At 44.4% G+C, this 23,272-nt stretch overlaps 2 long non-coding RNA genes across 5 annotated transcripts in view; both read right to left on the reverse strand.

Moving 5' to 3' along the window:
- Positions 1-1,398: 1,398 nt before the first annotated feature.
- LOC128146070 (uncharacterized) lies at positions 1,399-6,573 on the reverse strand. Its single transcript, XR_008236673.1, has 2 exons — positions 4,805-6,573; positions 1,399-4,205 (listed from the first exon to the last, which is right to left on the reverse strand). It is a non-coding gene; the product is annotated as an uncharacterized LOC128146070 (long non-coding RNA).
- Positions 6,574-13,937: 7,364 nt separating this feature from the next.
- The window catches only part of LOC128146069 (uncharacterized), a 147,262-nt gene continuing 137,927 nt past the window's right edge, over positions 13,938-23,272 (reverse strand). For all 4 annotated transcript variants that reach the window (XR_008236672.1, XR_008236669.1, XR_008236671.1 and 1 more), the window contains exons 2-4: positions 15,420-15,551; positions 14,951-15,207; positions 13,938-14,016 (exon numbers count right to left, since the gene is read on the reverse strand). This is a non-coding gene — a long non-coding RNA (uncharacterized LOC128146069). The remainder of the gene's footprint in view (positions 14,017-14,950; positions 15,208-15,419; positions 15,552-23,272) is intronic.

A 23,272-nucleotide genomic window follows, 5' to 3' on the forward strand; every position in this document is an offset into this window, starting at 1 on the left:
TGGGGTAAATCTATTGTCATTGGGTTTTGGGGTTTTTTGGTGTTGTTTTTTGTTTGTTTGTTTGTTTGTTTTTAATCCTGACACTGCCAGGTAACATTCAAAAGAGACAGTTTAAGCGCCGCTACCTCTGGGCAGCTTGTCCGGCTGGTGTGCGAAGGCCTGCCAGCTCAGGTCCAGGGCAGCTACTTAGCTCAAACACGGCACTCTGCGGACGCGGCTGGGCTGTTGTGGCAGCCAGCTTGGCTCCAGAGCCCAGGTAACCTGTTGTCCGCACCACGGCTCTGATACCAGCAGCAAACGGCTAGCCCAGAGGAGCAGCTCTCGCGCAGTGCCACGTCCGCACTGCAGCCGCCGGCCCGGGCTGGGGGCCACTCGCAGACATGGAGCAGAAAGCGCTGAGCTGGCTTTGTGGGAGCTGGGGCTGGGTGAAGAGCGGGAGGCTGCCTGCTGTTCGGGGTGCCCAGCTCCATCAGCCCAGGCAGCTGAACTGTATTGTGCATCCCTTGAATACAGAAACCCCCCAGCACATTCGGCAAGAGGGCTGGCACAGCGTGTGCTGCTGTGTCGGTCTGTTGCTGGTCCTCAGCTGCTCTGGAGGTGTCTGCTGGGTTCACAGCATGTCTGGAGGACATCACATCGTGCTGCGAAGCTTTATCTTCTAGCTGCACAAACACATCCTAGAACACACAGAGCAGGAGCAGATAAGGATAAATCTCTCGCAGGTAACTGTAACAGTGGCAGGAAAAAAGTGACATTCATTTTGTACTTATCACTTTGACTAGCTGTAATTATTCTTGCTATTGTTAGTGCTACTATTGTAATATTACCTGAGGCTGCCCAGTCAGCACTGAGCTCCATTGTATTCAGCACAAATGCACCCAAACCCCTCAAAAAAACTTACAGTTCAGAATGCCAGTGCCTTACAATGGTGAAGAGGAGGGGTAAAACCAAATGGATACAATTAGCTTAGGCACAACTTAGTCATTGTCTTCTTGGTGTAATTATAAAATGGACAAAGGTAGCGCCAACTAACCTCAAATGCCCTTCTAGCCATAATTAACTATATTGCATAATAATGGTGTCAGTTTAAACATTGTTTAAAACCGATGCTTTGCTCAAAATTACTGTATAGCCACACTTACATCTTGCACAACAGACTAACACATAGCAGTGTCTTGACTTCCATTTTCTATTTCATTGTGTCATCTGTGCATAGGAAAAGCTCTTGACCAAAGAGGAGTCAGTGGTACAGCGGTGAATAAAAGTGGGTAGATTCATCTGTCTGTGGTATATAAGGAGCAGGTAAATACTAGAAGTGCCCAGAGTAGAAGTGGGTGCAAAGGGAGTGCCCTTTGCCTGCATTTACCATTGACTACACCACTTAGAAGAGTTGCATAATTGATACAATTGAACCACATCAGTCCTTTTATTTATAGAACATAATGAAATGGTTTTCAACATCCTGGATCATGCTGCATGGGTGATTGCCATGTATGCACCCAAGGAGAATAAATAAAAACATTTCCCTAAGGTATTATGTCTCTTCATCTTCTCTAGTTGCATCCAGGACTTTGAGAGCAGTTCTGTAAAGCATGCAGCATGTAATCCTGCTCTGCTATTGCACACGCTTCGTTCGGCGAAGAGCTGCATTGATGCTGCTCCGTAACGTTGATTTCCCGTGTAGTACATAAAGCATTGTCATAGTTTCGTGGAGCTTAGGATGTGCACATACCTAAACATACCATAACCTGCATTTGACGTAAATCTGGCTTACCTAGAAAGCATACAGGCGCAAGCTCAAAAAAAAAAAAAATCTGTGGCATTTGATAGCTGCTGTCAGTGATGGAAATGGAAGTAGGTCATGAAGCGGTCCCCTGATAAAGACAAATGACATAGATGATCTGAGCCCGCTGTTTGAGCCACAAGCTCCCACACCAGCTTGTGCTTGTGATGGTCTCTCATTAGAGTCTGACACCATGACTGTGAACGTCATCCAAGGAAGACTGGTCTACGACAGAACCATGAGCATCAGGTGGCACTGAGACAGGGTTACTGTAAGTTACATAAAATAAAACAAAGCACTGCTATAATTTTATCTTTTTTTTTGGTTGCTATTATTGGAAAAATACAGATAACAAGTATTTCTCTTGCTGAATCATTTGCCCATCTTTATATGATGTTCTGCTGTTCCTATTGCATCATTTGAATTTGGCCTTTATTTATGATGCTACATTGTTTTATGTATACACTTTATAATTAGAACTACTAATTGCAAGCTTGCTTACTGCCTTTAGTTGGCTTTTCCAGAGCATTGCTTGTAAAAAGGTCACAATTACTCAGTTCTTTTCAATTGCTCAGTGAGTATTTTCATAAATTGAAAAGAAACCAGGACTAGGTTTTTAACTTACCCTATTTCTAAATTTTACATGGTGCCCATCTGGTGCATACAAATGAACTGCATCAAAAATTGCATCTTTTCAGAAGCTGTTTAAGCTCTTTTCTCAAAAAAGCCTCTTTTTCTGAATACAAAAAAAAAAAAAATTAATCACCACATCGACATACTGAGGGACTCCCATGCTAGCTGTTATATTAGATTTTAATTGGGTTTTTGACATGTAAAACTTTAGCCTAGACATATTGTCATATTCTTGATACATTTTGAACTGAAAAGAATCCATATAGGTTAATGGTTCTGCAAGAAGTCATTTCCATAACACTCTGCAAACTTAGACACAATGCTCCCATTTTATCATTTGTTATTTCAACTTTGCTGATGATTCAGTGGTGTTATTCTGCTGAAAAACTGGATTAACGCAGCAGTGAATCAGGCTCATTGGCTCTGCATCTCACTATCTAAAATGAGGATCCACCTACAGGTAAAATACTATCATACTGCAAGTATCTCTCAGACTGCAATCTGTTCTGGCTTGCCAGATCTTCATCAGAAAAGGATTGCATAGGTTCAAAATTAAAGCGCATGCTGACTGCATTTTAGTCAATGGGAATACTCGTGAACAAGATGAGCTGGTTTGCGCTTTTCTAATTACAAATTGCTCAAATCAAAAATAGCAGAGCATGGGGTTACTTCTTTTTGTTGCTGATGTTTTCATTACCTGGCTGCCACAGATGCAGAAAGCGGCCCCTCTGCCGCTTGCCCAAGAGGGCTGCGAGGCGTGGGGCCGGCACCCTGCGGGGACCCCGCGGTGCAGAGGGATTGCTGGGTGCGCAGTGAGTTCAGGTCGCTCTCTCCTGTCGCCATGCACTGAGCTCCAAGGAGACACCTCCAAGCGTGTGCTCTTGCAGCAGTGGGAGTTACATCAGACACTACAGCTATTTTATTGGCAGCCATGAGCTCAGCTTCACTGTGTTACACTTCGGTAAACACTCAATGGCAAATAATGCTAGAAAGTGTATGTAAGTGTAATCAGCTTATTGGGTTTTCTTCCTTCAGTGTGATCATCTCATAATTTATTAGACAGTCTCTGTTCAAACTGCCAAATAACTTCCCCTTTCCCTTATATGTCGTTCTTGTTTTGTTCCCTTCCCAAAGTCAGTCTTAAAGGGCATCTCATAGAAATGTGCATTCATCCAGTGCCTGCAGACGTAGCCCTCTCCCCTATGCACAAACACTGTACGTTTACCTCTCGTGCACCCTGTGCTTAAACGGACTAATAAAAAAATGGATCCCAGTTATGTGATGGTCCAGACAGCCTCAGCAGGAAACACAGCCAAATGTCTGTTGATGTGATGAACCACCATCACAGAGGACCTGAGCAATTAACTGAGTATATAGTTTTATTTGGGGGGGTGGAGGGGATGATTACGGTGAGCTGCCTTTAGCACACTAACAGACTGGGAGAGGGGCTCCAGCGATTGCATGGCGAACACAACTGGAAAAGCTCTTTTGTCTCCACCGCTTGGTAAGAACATCACCTTGGGCAGCATCTCTGCTGCTGCAAGCAGCGAGCGAGGCTTCGGCGCGTTTCTTCGCCCAGCGTGGCTCAGACCTCCGCTCTGGAACCGCAGATGCAGTGCCCAGGCACTGCTTGCCCAGGTCACTGGGGGCTGAGCGCGCCAGGTGTGAGCGGTGTCACACAGGCTGCGGTCTTCAGGCTGACGTCAACACCGAGGCATCGCTCCTGGGTTTCACTGGGTTAGCACAAGCTTCTTCACCCCATTAAAGGCTTGGTCTTTGGGTCTTCAACCTGAAATCAACCCAGGCATTAGGAGGTGAAGGTTGGTACTGTCTGCTGGTGTTCAGCTGGAAGGAGCTGATGGCATCAGGCTGTGGTGACAGCTGGGTGACACCATGAAAAGAGTGCCAATTTGCCGGTGATCCCAGCAGAGGGGGAAGGGGGGCTGTGACCTGCCGTTCCCTTGCCAAAGGCACAGTCTCCGGTGGCAAGGTTTGGCTGGAGCAGATGGGAGATAAGTACCATGTCTAATTGCACTGCGTGGCTTTCAGGAGCAGAGTGATGGCTTCATTCTGCAGTAACACCCAGCCTCGACCAGCACTGAGCAATTGTCACTGTCACCAGATGAACCCAGGAAAAGTGAAATGTCATGAGGTAAAATACGAAATGAGCCAAAAAGGCAGAATCTTACAATAACGCTAATGTAAACACTGGTCTGTTAAGAAATGTCAGCCTAGTTTTTATCTTGTAGCAGGGAGATTGTTTTTGAGAACGTATGCAGAGTCAAATGAATTCATAAACCTCCGTACCAGGTGCAATCATTAGTCAGTAAATGAATTACACATAATTATCTGCTTTGTATTTAATTCACTTGGCTTCCAGTTTCTTACTCTTCATACAGTGAAACTCTCTCTCTCTCTCTCACAAACACGCTCTCCATGGGCAAGGAGGTTTTGGAGGGCTGCCATCATCCTGACTCATGAATCAGACTCCATGATTTGAATGATATTTATCTAAGCCTGCAAACAAAGAAGATGGCTATGTGTCCAATGAGAGAATAATTATTGTTATTATGTTTATAGAGCAACAAAGTCGGGAGTTAGGACCCCGGGGGAAAGGCGGCAGGAAGGGCGAGCTGGGCAGAGGCAGGAGGCTGTAGGCAGTGTTTCAGTGCAGGCATGTGCCAGAGCCCTCGCAGGGTTCCCTGCCTGTGAGTCACCTCTGCCAGGAATCGCCCAGCGGCCAAGGCGGACGGCCAGGTGATGCCTGCCTCGGCGGGGACGCTCGCCGGGAGCCGCAAGACCACCTCCCCGAGGGCTCTCGCCACGATACCAGGACAACACTGGGCCCGCGAGGGTTTTGGCAGCGGCTGAAGGGAGTTGGGGTTGGCACAAAGCACCCCAGACGGCTCCGCCGCCGTGAGGCTGAGGATGGGGACGTGCCGGTCTGCGGGCAAGCCAGCCCTGGCTGCATTGGGTAGCAGCGCTGACAGGGCAGCCTCCTGCTTGAGCAGACAGTGTGTGTTTTCTTCTTTTACAGAAGCCAGCTGTACACTTACATCCACAGTTACTTTAACTGAACTACAAAGAAAGGAAAAACAAATCCATAACAGAAAAAGCTTGCTTCGCGAGTAACAGCCACTGCCACAGCAGGTTGCTTAGAAATAAAAATGGCCCTTGAAATGACATTTGGGCTCACCCTGCTCCACAACTTCAATGCAAGCTCGAGCAGAGGAGCCCTGCTCCACAGCTGGAGAGCTTTGGATGCTGCGCCAGTGGCAGTGCCGTGCGTGAGCCAGGCTTGCTCCTTCCAGGTTAATGCCCCGTCTACTCAGAGAGGGCAGTGACAGAGGAGGCTCTACTTATCCTTTAGGACTGTCTGTAGTAGGCAGTAAGTTTGGGATAACCAATAATTTGAAACCCATATTTCTAAAATGCATCTGCCGCTCTAAAGCTTTCCTTAGCTTTGCTGGGATTGCAAGAGTCCCCCAAATTTAAAGGGCACCCCATGCCCTGCTAGGAAGGGGGCCACAGACCTCTGATGTGTGGCTGTTACCAAGGCATGCACCTGCACAAAACTCACTCACGTTTCTTGTTGGGCTCACGGAGAGAGTCACCCATGTTCACAGCCGACTTCTGGTGCATCTGTACAGTGGGATAACAACTGGCAGCTTTTCGTTAGGTTGGTACCACCAAGCAACAGCCCTGGCCATCACAGCCATAGCTCTCGAGACCTTGGAAAAGGACACCAGACTCTGGAAATGTTTTGGTTTGTGGTTTAAGGACTCAGCCAGCCATGATAATGGCAAGCAGCACTCCTGTTGAGAAAGTTGGAAAAAGTGTCATTTACTTCCATTAAATCAGCTTTAGGATGGTAAAGTTTGAGCCACCTTGCAACTATATCTAATGATCTTTAGGTTAACAACATAGAGCCAGGGAGACAGCAGGACAAACAGCCAGATGAAGAGGTTACCTGGAAATAACAATGAATTTAGAATGAATCCTATGCAGGGAACAAGACGCCTTCTTGTTCTCCCAAGACCAGCGTGAAACACTTCCAAATTTTATCCTTGTTATTGGAAGGGAGGCAAAACCAATAACCTGCATAATTATCAATGCTCAAAAAAATACCACTAAAAATGCAAGATAAATAACTTGATGTCCCTTCCACTCAACCCAGTTTTAGAAGCAAGTTTTATCTCACTAGATGTTTTAACTGATCATTAAATCCATGTTCATATCCTAGGAAGAAACAGGGAAAGGCTTTGACTAAGAAAGAATTGCCAATGCAACGATAGGCAATGATACTTTGGATCACAAAGCACGCCTTTGGGGATGTGCATTGAAGTGCTGGCTTTTTTAAACTGTAGTAAATCTTCCTTGATTCCCTTTTAAGGAACAAGTTAAATTTTCTGGAGAAGGTTGACAGAAAACATGTATATGCCAACGTTAACATCCCAGGGAAAAAAAGGGCTTTTTATGAGACCAATCAAAAATATTGCTGAGACAGTACTGGCCACAAGAGGAGAAAATGTAGTTTTACGGACTTGGTGAAGACTGGGAGTCCTGGATCAGGACTTTCTCAATCTCCCCAAACTGGCACATAGCCTCTGAGAAAGCCAGCCCACCTCTCGGTGCTTCAGTCTGCCTTGCTGTAGCAGCAAGGAGACACTGGCTGCCTCCTCCGTAGCCTGGGAGAACAAAAGGATGTTACACTGATTACCTGAACTCACAGCACTTCTTGGCCCATATTTACCATTGAAAATTGCTGCTTCTGTTGAAGATTACTTTAGAGTGAAAACAGACCTTTGTGCCCCAAAGCATGTTTGTTTGTTTATCAGTTTGTTTGTTTATCAGTTGATCTAATAAAAATATTACCATTTCCCACCAATTTGATCTACAAGGCATTTCAAGATCCTTGAATGGAGGAAGCGAACAAAACCATACAATTTATTACCAGGCAGGTAGAGAAATAGCTAAGCATAAGACTTCATCAATACTATTGTTCATACAGCAGTTTCTGCATCTCCCTCTCTCCCTCCCTGATACACAGAGGTTTTATATTATTACTACAGGGAAAAAAACTAGATAGTAGCCAAACTCATATGAAAAGCATTCCCCTGTTTACAGTCCCTGAGAAATAATGCCAGGAACTATGGGCCCAAAGAGAATGCCACAAATACTTCCCTCTGAGCTAGCTGACAGAAAACAGTCAAAAGAACAGGGCTATACATTGCTGCTTCATGATAAATCACTGCATTTGGCACACCTGTTCCAGCACACCTTGGGGCTGTTGCTGGACATAATGTGCCTTTAATTTTTTTATTTTTTTAATATTGCAACCCAGATGGCATCTGGCTTTGCACACATGAGCATGGTCATACTGTCACATGTTCCACAAGACCACAGAGCAGTAATGCTCTTCACTGTCAGACCCAAGGAGGTTTCTGAAAAACATTGTTCTCCAGTTGCCTGGTCTTACTGAGAGCACATGGCAAGGCTCAGGCGCTGTGCTGTGTAACACGGCTGTAGAGCCGGCACGCATCCAAACATCGCAGAGCGTGAGCAAAGCAAGTTCAGGGCTGTCTGCACCTGTCTGGAGAGATGTATTTTTTCAGCACAGCACAAGAACTTAGAATCAGGTCCTTTTCCAGTGTGAACACTGCCTGTTTTGGTGCAAGATCAGTATGGGAAAATATATTTCAAATTTGGAGAGAGGAATTTTTCCCAGTTTACAAACTGTTCAATGTCTACAAAGTTTTAAATTGGAGTCAGTAACAAAAGAGCACAGATTCAGCAGCAGAGATTTGAATAAGCCTTACAGTTGCTGGACTTCTTGAGTTAGACCAGTGAAGCTAGCCCGGTATTTTGCGCATAGCCTGTGCTTGTCGTGATTTTACTAATTTTTGGTGAAGTTACTCAAGTAATTTAGAATAGGAATATTGTTTACCAGCCCTGGGAAGATTACAACACTGGCCTGTGTTCACATGTGCTTTGGAAGGCTTAGAAGGGGACAGGGAGAACAAATGGAAAGAACCACATCTGCCCCTGGATCACAAATCATGCCTGTTTGTACCTGAAAGACCATAAATTTATCTGTTTGCAGAGTACTGGCATGTCGCCTGGGAACTTCCATTAAAAGACGTAGTTCTACTGCGCTGCACCTCTCAGTGTCAAAGCGGCATCTTTAGCATGCAAAGGAAAGCTTTAAGGTCATGTCTGTGGTAAAAAGAAAAATCCCTGATTAATCTGACAGCAGATTCAGCATCGCCTTCCTGTGGGGCTGTTGGGGTATTTTACCCAGTGACGTTGCAGCGTGCTCTGGTTCCCAGCTTTTATGTTATTCCATTTTGTCTTGTTGCACAAGCCTTGCTCTAGGATGAATGTAAGAATTTGTATTTTGGTGATGTGAAGCAATCTAGCCCTGACCTTGCCACAGTTCCTTACACACACATAAAGCGTCCTCTGAAGCCAGGGAGACTTTGGCTCTAAAAGCTAATGGCAGGACAGGTCATGCCCTTTATGTCCTGGGCAGGCAAGATCTGCCTGCATGCCCATGACTTCCAGACCTTCCTCGTATCTTCCTGTCTGATAGGGAGGAGACTCATAACCTGGGCTCCCATGTACAGCTCTGTGGTATGACTGGGCTCTGTACATTCATGAAAATGAGTCCCCCAGCACAAATAATGGGCACAGCTGCAAAATACAACCTTTTCTGAAGAACCCATTCCTGGCCCTGCCTCCTGCCACCCCATGCCGAAGTAATGAACTAACCCCATTTACAATTGTTTTGCTCGACATATGGGTCCCAGATAGGGAGAAATATCCAAAAGAAGGCAAATTTAACTCAATGTGGGAAAGTCCCTACTGCACTGCATGTGGGTATATACTGGTGAGCTTGGCTCTGCAACAGGGAAAGGACAAAAAGCCAAAGAGAGGAGAAAGGCTGAGCTGGGAGGGAGGGGCAGAGGAAGATTTTGTGTGTGCCTGGGAAGGAAACAATGGGACAAGGGGCAGGAATTAAAAGAACCACATCCTTCTCTGCATCATAGCCCTGCAGTTTAAGTTACTCCCTCACACTGGACCAACCCATAGTGCCCTACTTCTAACATTGCTCCCCTGTGACTGCTGTGGTGAAGCTCCATCCCATTAGATGTGTCTCGACCAGGGACCACTAGGGCAGCAATGCTCTTAGCGTGTCAGATCAAACCTCCCTCCTTCTTTCTGATGACATTTTGATGAGTCCCCCACCCTTGCTGGCCTATCCCAAGCCCCTACAATTAAGCTCCAGCCTCACAGCCTCTGCTGAGCATAAGTCAAAAGATGTTCCTCCCTTCCCTTCACCTCTGACCCCACAGCCAAGCCAACCCTGCCCCAGGCAGACTAATTCTCTCCAAAGCTCCCCACAAACCTTCAGTGGGGACGTCCTTCCCAGCCACCCCACTTCCCTGCAATGCCTCTTGAGGAAGAGCTACACAAGGAAAGGACAAAGGCAAGATGGTATTTCCTTGCACCCTCTTGTACCTATGTCCTCTCCTCTCATCTCTGCTTCCGCTAATTTTCTCAAGCTCATTGTCTTGTTTGTGAACTGCTGCATGTTTCAGTAATGACAATACTGGTGCTCTTCCATTATTGCTATATTCCATAATACTTGTACTATTCGTAATATTCACCCTTGTACACTCTTTGTATGTTCAAAGCATTTGCAACTATTTACTGCTTATTTCTCCCAAAAGCAGTGCAAGGGAAGTGGGGATGTCAGCACTAGCAGCCCCACTTAGCAGACGGACCAGTCAATACAGAGAGGCTAAGAGTTAGCAGGAGCAGCCTCAGCATTTGAGTGTCCAGCATAAGGTCTTCTGGTTTGAACAACCCAGAAATAGGTCTTCTCAATTTACTGTTCCCTTCAGGTAAAAAAAAATCTCCAAGTGCCCATTCAGTGGGTCACTTTAAGAGCTCTCAGCCATGTACAATGAGCAAAAATGGTTTAAAAAACACATGTGTGTTTAGAACTACACACACATATATGTATATACATATGCATGTATATATACATATGCGTGTGTATATATGTATATATGCATATGGATATATGGATATACATGCCCATATATAGGTATACATACATATATACCCATGCAATGTGTAATGTAAATCTAATAAATGTAAATTTGTAGAACTGCAAATATATAATAACATAATGTATTTTATATTGTAGATATTATATATATTGTATATGTTATATATTATAATATATATACATCCCTATGAGATATAATCAGGTTTCCTTTTGCTTCAGTAAGTCTTTGACTATGGTCAAGGCATCTGAACATTTGAGGTTCACTCTTTGGAAGGTGAGCTATACATGTCCAACTTCGCTGTCGTCAGAGAGCAGAGGAGCTTTATCCCTTCTTCATAGCACCTGTGAGAATGTTGGGTTGACATTCCCATTATCCCAGCAGGAAAAGCCTAAAACAACCTGAACACCACCATCCTCTCAGCTCTCTAAGTCCTACGGCTCAGAGGTCTCACCATAATAAATAGCATTACTACCTGGAGAGCTTCTGTTGCTGAGATCAAGGTGAGTACGAGGGGACAGGTTACAGAAGTGTATAGAGTCCTTCAGGATCTATTTGTTCACTCCAGAGAGAAAGTGAGTCATGAGAAACCGTAAGGTGGAGCACTCAAAACAAGGAGTGTATAAATGATTAGCAAGGGAAGGTCAGCACTAGTCCTTCAAGTCTGAGCATGTTCCATTGTTGATGGTACATAAATAATACTAGTTGGATGCCTGTGGTTGCAGGAGAACAGCTATCACACTTCTAGGCTCTGACACGTCTCTGACTCATATAATATCATCGATAAGGCTGATCTCAGTTTTCTTTTAAAAAGGTAGTTAAGGTTACAGGAGTAAAGTGGTAAAAAATGGAACTCAATCAACAGACTGAGTTTCAAGTCAAAGCTGCAAGCTTGACGAAAACCAAGCTTTTTTTAAAAAAAAAAACCAAACCAAAACACCTTTACTACATGGAGAGCCAAATGCAGGGATGGGAGATGGACTGAATTCCACTTGCACTCATGCAACAATGCAATTAATCATCTCGTCAGATAAAATCCAATTGCAGAATCTTTATTAGCACACTGATGCAAACAAAAGAAAGTATACTGCCTGTTTTCTTCAGATCACAAGTTGAGTTTAGAGCATTTGCAGATAGGAAAAAAATCAGTTGACTTCTTCAGTGAGCAGGAATGACTAGTGATTCACTTGGAGGTATCTGACAAGAACATTAAGATTTTTTTTTTTTCCTAAGATAAACTTTTCTATACAATTGATTTTAAAGAAAGTATTCTGTGGATAACAGACCTAAGTACACTAAATATGTTATCCTTAAATCCACTGATACTTGTGGCATTGCATGCTGTAGCATCTAACTACTGAGTACAGCTGTCCAAAGGCTGTAGGTTCTGGTATTTTCAGCAACATCAACTATGGGGGAATCCAGGCCATTGTTGTAGTTTATTATCCAGCTGTGACTGCTCTTAGACATCTCTGACACCACACCTCTTGTAGAGCTACTAAGTACCTTTTGCACTGATATGAAGCTTTTCTTCAGATACTCTCCAGTAAATTTCTTATCATGGATTAAAGATGGACAGGTGAGCTGCATCACAGAGATGGGGCAAATCCTGAATGGTGCAGAGCAATGGAAGCTTCTGTGGAGTGGGAAAATATACACTCATATACCTTTATCTGGTCTTATACTAAGACGTACATAAGTCATTTCACAGACATCTGCATCAGGAAGGACAGACTGCACAGCATTGGGTGAAAAGCAATTTTTTCAGCATATTTCTATTTAGAAGTTCAAAAGCACAATCCTACTACAACCCAGCAGTTAGAAGGAATGCCAGGAAAAGCTATATATATACATACAACAGACAACATAGTCATCAGTCTGCCTTTTCTCAGGGAGCTTCTCTTGTGCATTTTTCTTTCACCTACAGTCAGTCTAAGACACTTTGATCCCTACATCCAAGCAGACATCTGGCTGAAAGAAAAGGAGCCAAGAGACTACAGAGATGCAAAGCCAAGGCCAAGTGTTCTCAGTGAGCTGTGGGGGATGAGGTGGATGGGGCACCCTGGGCTGCTGGATGGAGAGGACCAGCTAGAACAGGGGTATGCTGAGTATGCAAATGCTTGTGATTCAACGGCTCCTGTCCCAGCTGGAATAGGGCAGGTGACAACTGGGTGATGCCACTACAAAACCTGAATGTCGACCGGTGCCGTCCCTGCCCCTCCTTGCTCTCAGGCAGTGGGTGGCAGGAATGGTGACGCTCCTGCCCTTTGACTCTCGAGGCAGGAGGCAAGAAGGATGTAGTTCCATGTGTTTGGGTAAGGATCCTATTTGGGCCCATTTTCATCTGTGCACACTTTCCAGTCTCAGTGTCATCTGACTTACCAGCACTTCCTTTGCTGCCACTACTTTCTGTCTGGGATAATTCTCAGCTCCTCTGGTGACACTACAGTGCTGACAGTGTGTGCCTTGCTGGTGATTTAATGAACTGTGGAATTAAAATGCAATTTTGAATTTTAATGAGGTTTAACACTGTGCAGAACTGTACGAAGTTCAATGAAATAATTTTGCATTTTTTTCCTGTCTCTGTACATCTATAGCTATGTATCTTGTCTTAATGTAATATATTTGTGGATGTGGTCCATACATCCCTTTGATTTGAGAATGTTAAAACATTTTACAAACAAACATTATTGGTGGAATAGAGAATCCTTACTCTGAACCATTCTTACCCCTCAGGATAGCTGAGATGCAGGGGAGACGTATCTTCTTCTGCACAGCAGTTATAGTTTTCAGGACCCCAAAAAATCTGACACTGAACTGGCCAAGAAAAGAGTCTCTTGCTTTGGTAACTGGATGTCAACCTCCCACCTGTCAGACAACTTTAATTAACACTTGACCTTCTCTGGTTTGCAGATTTATTTATCTTTTTGCTTTATGATCAACAAAAATAACAGAAAAGGTCTTTGAAAAATAATAGAAAAGATATCTGAAAAATGCCAATCATTGTACAAACAACAATGGGTGAAATGGGGATATAGAATTTGCTTTGTTTGCATATGTGGGGAGTGGCAGAAGGAAGCAGCACCACTCAATGGCTGTGATATCATCTTTAAGTTATAAGATCCTTTTCTAAGCCATTTCAACAAAAGTTATATGCTGAGTTTGCCTCATCCTTCTCTACCTTCTACAATCATGTGGGTACTCACTTGTGCAGCAATAGTTAGGGGAAGGACCCAAAAAATAATTGCCTTGTTTAGATAGCTGAACTTCTGAAAAGCATAAAACCTAACCTGATTTGTAAGTGCTGCCTGTGGACTAGGCCCACATATGTACATTTTGCCTAGAACAGTATTTTTCTCATGCATTTCTACAGGCACAGTGAGTGCTGAGATCATGGGCATACAATTTACTCATGCAGAAATAAAGTAATAAAATGCAGTCTCTTGCCTGTTTTCTTCTTCAGGAGGTGCTACAGAGGGCTGCCATTTTCAAAGCAATTGTCAGTGAAATTGGGTCTGCATCCTTCTGTGTGAAACAAAAGAATGAGACAAGACACAATAAGAGTTACAAGCTAATCATAGGTTTGGCAGCTGCTTTAGATCACAGAAAAATGTCTTGATCCACATACATTTAAATGAATAAATACCAACTTAACTACTTAAGCAGTGCTATCATTCTTTGTCAGTGTGATTCTCATGCTTATGCAAAGTGTATGAATGAGCAGGGCAGACCAGCATGTTAGAGAGAAGATCAGTGACTCGCAGTTCCCTGCAGTGAACTATACTGAAAAAGGATGTTTAAACCTGTAACTCAGAATTGCTCTGCCTTCGTCACAGAGGCACATCGCTATGACACGGTTGAGTGGGAGCACAAAGAACTTCTCAGAGAAATTTATAAAAAACCCCATATATTTATTCCTTTTAAAAGACAGGAGGAATAACCCCCAAAGCTCACCAAGCTATTTCCTTCTGTCCCCTTTGTTATTTTCTAGTATCTCTGGGCCTGACTAAAAACCACAGCTGTCCACCCAAGCCTTCCCACTGACTTCTGTGGGTCTTGGATGGGGCTTGCTTGTTATCAAGCTTTGGTGCTGACCTTAGTCTGCCATCTCATCTCCCAGGCTCCCAGGAAGAGAGAATAGCAGACCCCAAACAATGTGAGGAAAGAACTGAGGTTAAAGCTGCCTGGGACAGGTTGCAATACATGTTTTGAGATAACTGGTAGTGAGGCTTGGCTTCAAAATCCAAATAGAGGAATGATGTCCCAGCATGATATCCCAGCACATGTTTGAAGAGCACCAAACACCATAAAACTGGAGGCTTTGAACAGTGCTGTTGTCCAAAATAAAAATGGAACTGTGATTGAATTTGAAATTTGACCATATTTCTTGTTCTCTCAACTTTGCTGATAGGCGTTACTGCTCCATTTTTTTCTGGGAAAATAGGAAATAAGGACAAACCTTGAAGGTGTAGCTTTCTGCCTGGACCTGCAGCGCTTTAGGCAGCTGCCTGCAAGTGGCCCAGGCATAAATCTTTTGTCATCCAGAATGGCACAGAGGGCATCACAGTCATTCCCATGCTTGCTAGCAGAGCCTCAGCAAACTACTGCCATGCATTTGGGTTCTGGCCCAGGACACATCCTCTAAACATTGCTCCTTGCAGACCAGCAGCCTTCTATTCTCCCATCATCTGTGTTCCCTCCTATTCTGTGCAAAAACTGTGAAGCACAAGGAAGAAGAAGTCAATGAGTGTTCCATTTATCCAGTAAGACCTTGCATATGAAATGGAATAGCACATGGCACCCAGGACAACATCAAAACATAGCTCTGATTAAACACAGTGGGTTTTGACTCAAGAAGTAAAACCAGGAACTAGTATAAATTAGAGGAATAAGGTACAGTTTAATAACCGCAATAAACAGCTACTAACCATGCGGTAGTGCAGAGGTTTCCATTAACCCATGAACTTTGCAATGCTGCTGGGAACATCCAGTGCTATCTTCTCAGGTGAGAGAGCAGGTTGAAAGATGGGGTACTGCTCAATTCATCCCTTTATTCACACCTAGGGAGCAAATGTATTCTGCTGAGAATAAACCAGAGCAAACACAAGAAGCCACCCCTCTGTCACAATGCGCAAACCTCCATTCATGAAGCAGGTTGCACCCAGCATAGAGCACCCCCAAACTTCTGCATTTTAGGAGCATCAACCACCCGCTTTGTGGACATGCTCTGCCTTTGGGATTTCTCTGCTGTTCCTGAAGGGCTGTGGCTGCTTCAGGGAAAGAGGAGAATTTTAAAAAATCATACTTTTAGGCTAGTGCATTATTATGGGTGACAATTTTCATCACCTTTTTAAAAGGGTGGTTCAGTGGCCCTTTCAGGATTTGAGTGTATTTTATTTTTGCTGTTTGGACAAGACATACTACAACCATGGATTTGAAAAATAAAGTTTAATACCCCACTGGCTTTAAAAGAGAAGGTTTGGCATACACATCTTCCCTATGGGATTTTAATTTCTCAGATCTGAACCCCATGCAGCAGAGGAGCCGTCATTTGGCAGTAATGCAAAGTGTGGCACAGTGACATTTTTGTTCACACAAATCCTTGCACACACAGAATTTTGCTGAAATGCAGCTAAATGTTTAATGAAGCTGTAGCTGGATAAACTAAGCCTCAGAAATAAAGTTACATGAAAGCGTGGCTCCATGAATGAAAAACTGGTATCTACATCCTATTGCCGTAAGTGGACCCAAGTATCGCTGCAGGCCAGGAGTACGAACCCTGAGGGCTCAGCTTCTTGTTCTAACAGCGGTATGAGTTTTTAGTTTAAAGAGCAATAAACCTTTTGCCAATCAACCCCGAAATATACCTAACCACTGATTCCTCACCCCTGCATATTGATGACTAACCTGCTGTGTTTCTTATCCTCATCACATTCCTGTTTTGGCTATTTTCTGTTTTGTTTAGTAAACTCAGATGTGCTAAACAATGCTATAGGACTTTTCCTCTCCAATCTCAGTATCATTTTGTACTACAATGCTTCAGTGCCACTTAATACTGTGACGAGAAATAATGCATTGGCTGCAATGTATATTGCTTGTGTTCTTCGTCACTGCAACAATGAGTCATTATTCAGAGTATGTTTATGTAATATCATAAATACCAATCTCTGGTATTTATGCAGCATAGTATTTACTTGGGCAAGTTGCCACATGCACTAAAGAAGTAAACAAAGAGCCATTCTTTGGAGGGTTAAAAAAGTCTTAAAATGAATCCAATTTTCCTTCATAAGGCACTCCTTGTTATTTTACCTAAAGTGGCTCTTTAAGATATACAGTATGATAAAACACACAATTCCTGGGAGACGTAATTATGGTTCCTAAGAGACTGGTGAATAAACAATCAGGAATAGAGTGTTTGTTTTCCCTAGTTTTTTTTTAACTATTAATGGAAGGCATTAAAAAAAATGGGGAGGAATGTGTTGGGTTGATAAATGGTAAGAAAAGTTGAGGAGCGCACTTCACTGAACACACAGGGTTTCTGCCTAAAAGCGGCACTATTTTATCGGATTGCAAATGCTCCTATTTTGCAAATGCATTTGTGGTGAGTGTAAATACCACAGTGGACTCTCTGTTATATTTACTGTACTGTGTACATCAATGGCACAACGTGTGTTCTAAAGTAAAGAGCTTGCCTTGTCTCACATTACCTTTAAGCATTAACACAAACAACTTCCTTTGAATCAAGGTGACAAAATCTTCTGCCTTGTACGAAATGTTCTGCCTGATACAAATTCCTAGGGAGCGGCAGGGGGGGCCCATCCGATACAGTGCTGAGCCATTGCAAATACTTTTCTAGCAAATCAGGGACAGTGCAGTCAACCCCTACACATGTGTGGCCACTGAAAACCTAGAAGACAGCTAAAGCAAAGCTGAATCAACAGCTGAAGGAAACCTTTTTGCAACCCGTGTATATCAGAATGCAACTGAATTGGAGGCAGTAGTTAATACTATTGGTCCCCATAAAGTCATTCAAGTGATCCATCACCTAAAACCAGCGTTTCCCAAAGCCACTGGTCACCTCTCTACATCAGTTACCTCTTCCATAAATCAGATTGATGAAACCAAGCTATTCATTCTATTTGATGGTGTGAGTCTTCAACTTGCCATCATCAGTAATATTTAAGCAAACGATGGACTTTGTAGGACCCTCGCAGAAGGGTCGGCTTCACACTGCAGGGCCTGGACATGCACCAGCACCTGCCACTGCAGGTTTTTAACCTCAGGAATATAATGATCAAGTCTTATTAGTTTAGCAGAAACAAACATAGACCTTACATTCCTCCTGTGGCAAGTAGATGTCAAAGCAATAGATCACGCTGCTGTAGTTAATATGCATTTATGATCTACTCATTTCTTTTTAAAAAAAAGACAAGACAGCTAAAGTCATGATAAAGTCTATTTTGTACCAGATCTGAAGTAAATGCTGATGCCATTACAGGCAGAAAAGCACACAGCTCATGAGTTATTGCCTAAGTGACAGGAAATGTTTTGTCTCTTTCTATCCTACACATACAGATTTGCAAAAATGGCTAAAAGAAAAATACATGCACAGGATGAATCTGGTCAAGTTAGTACTTGTTTCTGTCTTAAGGATTTATTAGAGAAGTGAATAAACATGCTTGTTGTGGTAATTAACCCCATGTAAATCACAAATCCTGCCTTTATAGGGTTTTGTTTGTGCTGCTGTCATTAAGGGCCATTCAGTGTTTCCAAACTGGAGGCAGGCCCGAGGTTAAACCTCAGCAAACGAAGGGGGAACAAAATGGGGGACAAGGGGGCCCTGGCAGGGGAACCCCATCAGCAAGCCAGCCACCTTGTCACTAGTTCGCTTCCTTGAGAGTCCAGAGACAGGAAAGACAGCAGCAATAAAAACCATCGAATTCTACAATCTTTGGGCAGTCTCAGCTTGGTAACTCCATTTCTGTAATGTAAAAAAAAAGATTTACTTCTAACCTTGCCACGCCCAGGTTCTGTCCCTGTGAGGCCCATTTCCCTTGCCCACGCAAACAAGGGTTTGGCCAGCCCTGCACTGCCCTGGCATGTGTGGCACGTGTACAGTGTGTGCGGGGCGCAGGGTATGGCCATCATCTCACACTGCAGGCTGATGAGGAGCTAACTGTTCGTGAGATGCTGGGTGAGCTGGTCCTCAGCCTCCGGATGGTCCCTTCCACAGTCTACCGAAATCTGCAGGAATCTTTTCACTGATTTCAATGGGCATTGGATCAGATTTAATGTTCCCAAACCAAATGCCAGAAGAGATGTATGGTGGCAGTGCCAGGAATGGCCCCTTATCTTCTCCTTTGGTTTGTAGGGCCCATCCTGCCCTGTTTTTTTCTAGCAGTTAACACGATTAGTAATGGAAGTCTACGTCTAACAGGAAATGTCTTCTTCCTGTAAAAAAGCCCTCAAATTAATTACCAGCCTTTGAAGAAAATCTGAATTGATGCTACAACACTGACTGAGCAGATACTTTGGTAACTTGCTAGACGTCTTGCTATATACAGCATGCAGATGATTAAGTAATAGCAAGAAAGAATGAGATAGTTTCTACACGCACACTTCTGATCACTTTGGTAAGGAGTGGTCCATCAAAGATGCCTTTCAGTTCAGGACGCTTCTTACTAGAGGAAGTTTAATCAGTGAATAATCTACAGCCACCCAGTTAAGAGCATGCCGAAGAATCAAAAATACAAGCTCTTCATAAGTCAATACTGCTTGTGAGACAACTACACTTTTCCTCTCATGCTATGAATCCATCTTGTCTTCTGGCTACACTGAAGAGAAAACGATCACCCAACAAAGACAGCACAACACAGCAAAATTGAAAACACATTTAGCAATTTGCATACCTTGCATGCCATAGAACACCCCCAAATCCTGGTGGAAATGTGCATAATGTGCCAGACATCTTGAACCCAGGAACTCCCCTCCCCATAATCCCTCGGGACTGAAAAGTTTCTGATTGTACTCCAGCTTCCCCATAAAAGCTTCATTGTTACTGCAGCCCAGCCTTTACCAGGAGTCATGGCATTGGGCCACAGCCTCCAGGGACACTCTCAAGCTGCACAAAACAAGTTTTTCCAAACAGTTTAAGTATTTCCCAGCCCAGACTCTCACATTCTAGTTGTTTGTGCAGGGACAGTAACCCACCAAGCCCTGCCTAAAATACTGGTTGTTTAAACTCCACAGAGACATTTTTTACTAACATTCCTTACTGCTGTAACCTCTTGACCATTTAAAACTACTATTAACGGGCAGACTCCATAAGCCTAATGTCAAGGAGTCATCCCTGCTGCAAAAAAGCAGCAATCAGACAATAGATACATAATTGCTGCTTCCTCCGGACCACTACTTCAGCTAGCGATTTCTTAGTTTAACTAGACTTTGCAGCAGTCCACGAGATACATGCAGCATCAGCTGAACAGCTCTTAGTTGCCATAATAATTTGTGATGAAAACAGGAAAATTTGCTCAAGGGGAGTTGACTTGGTTCAGTGGCACTGGAGGAGCTGTATCTCTTGGAGGGGCCTTGGCCACCCTATGGGCAGCAGGACCAGGGTGCCAGCTCAGTGCTCAGCTCCCTCACTTGGTGCCCAGAGCACCCCAGCCGCAGCAGCAGGTTTCCATGGCCAAATTTTGGAGGGGATGTGTCCAAGCTCCTGTGCAGATATTTTGCCCTCTTTTCTAATCAGGCAGCACCAGAGTGGGAAGAGGCCATTACAAAATTGCTTATTGTACTTAAATTTCTACCCTGGGATGCTGGTGTTTGCGTCAAGGGCACGGACAGGCTGGGTGCAGGGATTTGATGGCAGCAGGTAGAAGCTGGGGACAAAGAATGTCACCAGGATACTCTGCAGCTGCCGTAACAGTCTCTGAAGGTGTCTGTCGTGCTCGCTGCTCGTTTGCAAGGGGAAACCTCAGTGAAAAGGTCCGTGATAGTAGCTCAGGCTCCCCTAGCTCCACCATAAAAGCAAGAGTCTCCTCCTCTCCAGCAGGTTTCTGCCAGCCTCTTTAACATGTTCTATACAAACACCGATCCATCATGACCGCCCTGCTCGCAGCAAAGGGCTGGCAGCCTGAAATACACTGCCTTTGGGGATTTGATGAGAGTGGCTACTTTCTGCAGAGATAGCAGCAGCCTGCCCATCCATCCCAGCCAGCCCCATGGGAGCCACTGAGCTGCACCTTCCTTCCCTGCAGGACACCAGCTCTCTAGCCCCACTTAAGCCAGAGCAGACCCCTCAATATCCCACACCTTCCCCTCCATTCTAGTTCTAATCAAGCTAATCATGGCACTCATTTGCTAAATTAGTACTAATTAATGAAACACTAATTAAAAAAAGGGCTGACTAATTCATGGCTTCTGTTCATAATGGACTTCTCTCTCAGCACTTTGGAGGCACTGGCATCTCTGCCCTGTGCTGAGAAGGTCAAAGCCATTCAAAGTCACAAGCACAGGTCACAGGGACACTCCAGCCATACTGCCTCAGCTTCCCCAAGTGTCTCATGGGGGAAAAATAACACCAGTTTGAGTCACCACTTAGCGCCATGGAGTGTTTGGTGTTTTTTAATACAGGGCCCTTCAGAAGGCGGCTTTTAGATGGCTTGCTCTGCAAAGATGATAAAACAAACAGAATTGGAGCTAGAGAGGAATTTCTGGAGTGCTCAGTACCAGCCCTGGCCTCTGCCAGGAGTCCAGGCAGGCCCTTAATGAGCCGCAGCAGGCTGGCGAGTGCCAAGTGGGCATAGCCCTTTCACAGGTGTCTAAATACACACTGTTGTTTGAGGAAATAAAAGACTTTAAAATGCGCTCATGAATTCAGTCAGGGGTGCTTGTGTTTAAACGACCTTAGTCCATCCAACCTTTAACTCCCTGGACCTCGAGGGGCTTTGGGCAGGGACGTAGACACTGCGACCAGCCAGCTGCCGTCCCTCCACGCTGCCAAGCTTTAAACTTTGTGGCACTGTCCTCTCCGACCAGGAAGCTGCAGAAAGCAAGCATGCAACGCAGCGTCATCTATTACCTTGGTAAGGCCCTTCAGCTCAGTTTGGTCTAATTTGCTAACACACGCACCATAATTACAGGGCTTGTGTCTGGGCATATCTCAAGAGTTCCTTGTACATGTAATAGGAGAGGATAATTCATCCAGAGCCTATCAGGGAAGACCAGCCCTAAACTGTCCAGGGCCAGGCACAGAGCCCTTTGTACAGTTGGGAAGAGCCCCAAAAGCCTTTGGAAATCTGGTGCAGATCAAACCTGATGTCTGGCAAGATTCTGCTTTTGCACCTTACCCTTGTCTCTTTGCAGACTCACTGGTGACTGCTGATGAGGCAGGAGCAGAGATGCAGGCAAGCTCCCTCATGAGGGTGCCCAGTGCCACTCCAGTTTTCAGTGCAGCCCCTCTTCCTTGCCTTGCCCTGGCTAGGGACACACTGGCAAGCTTGCAGGTACCAACCTGGAAAGGACAGGCTTTGCCAGTGGGGTGCACAACACAAAGAAGGAGACTTTGCTATTTATACGAGGCTTCTTGGCAGCATAACTATGTTGTTTAGAGGTGTGCTAGCTTTCTCTTTCCTGACCATTGTAGCTATGGCCACAAAATGTAAATGGAGACCAAGCCCAAGTGCGGGAGTTGATCCTTTGCCTTGTGTGTGCCTAATGGCAACATCTTGTGTTGTCTAATAAGCTCTGTCTTGCATCTCTCATTGCACGGATTGAGACTCGTAAAAGCTTGACCAGGTAATGTGTAGCCCTGCAGAGAGGGCAGCTTCTCCCGGCTGTGCCCCAGTAGGGGCCGAGGTTTTGCTCTTCCTTCATGACATTTGCTGAAGTTCTGCACTGAAACACTGGAACGGTCTTTGTTCCAGACTCAGCAACACTCTGCTTTTGAGCACTGAGCAGAGCTGTTTTACATGCTTTGAGATGGCAGCAAACCAACAAAGAACAGCTGATACAATTAGCTGATGGAAAAATAAGTTCATGGCATTTTTTTGGCCTAGAAACCTATCTCACATTAATGCAAATATTCTATCAGGATTCCACTGAGTCCATTCCCCAAATGGATCTGTTACATGCTAGCAGCCTCTGAAGGTAAGCGAGGTCCTGTGTAAGGCCCTGAGGTCTCTGCACCCTGGGGGCTTGTTTTTGAACTCTAATGGTTTCTCTTTGCAATACAGTGAATTCCTGGCCTTCAAGTGGGGCTGTTGTGTGGGGGCACAACATGATGGTAACAGCTCTGCAGTGGTTACAGTCTTTGGGGAAATGGGAGGGTGGCAATGTTACCAGGAAGGTTGGTGCCTCTTTCCCGATGCTTTTATGGAGTTTCTGACAATTAAGACATTTAATTTACAAATTTCTCAAAAGAGATTTTTACTTCCCAGGGGACTGAAATATTTTGAACTCTTTACGCTGAATTGGGTCTGGCTGAAGATGCAGCTGCCTGGACCATAATATTTCCATGAGAGGATGGACATGTGTGTCAAGTGTGGACCCTGTCGAGGCCTATCTCAACGCACCCAACGAAAGATCACAGGCACAGCTCAGAGCTGGCAGGAGCCCTTCCACTCAAGTGCTGCAATTACAATTGCTCTCACTAAAGCTACATTTGGCCTTTTATCTGACCTTCTTTGATCTTTTCCACAACCTCTGGCAGGTCTTCAGTACATTCAGTTCTTTATATTACAGCCATCAATCCCACATGCAACCAATTAGGTTTAGACAT

Source organism: Harpia harpyja, chromosome 9 (assembly GCF_026419915.1).
Source record: "Harpia harpyja isolate bHarHar1 chromosome 9, bHarHar1 primary haplotype, whole genome shotgun sequence".
Taxonomy (NCBI): Eukaryota; Metazoa; Chordata; class Aves; order Accipitriformes; family Accipitridae; genus Harpia; species Harpia harpyja.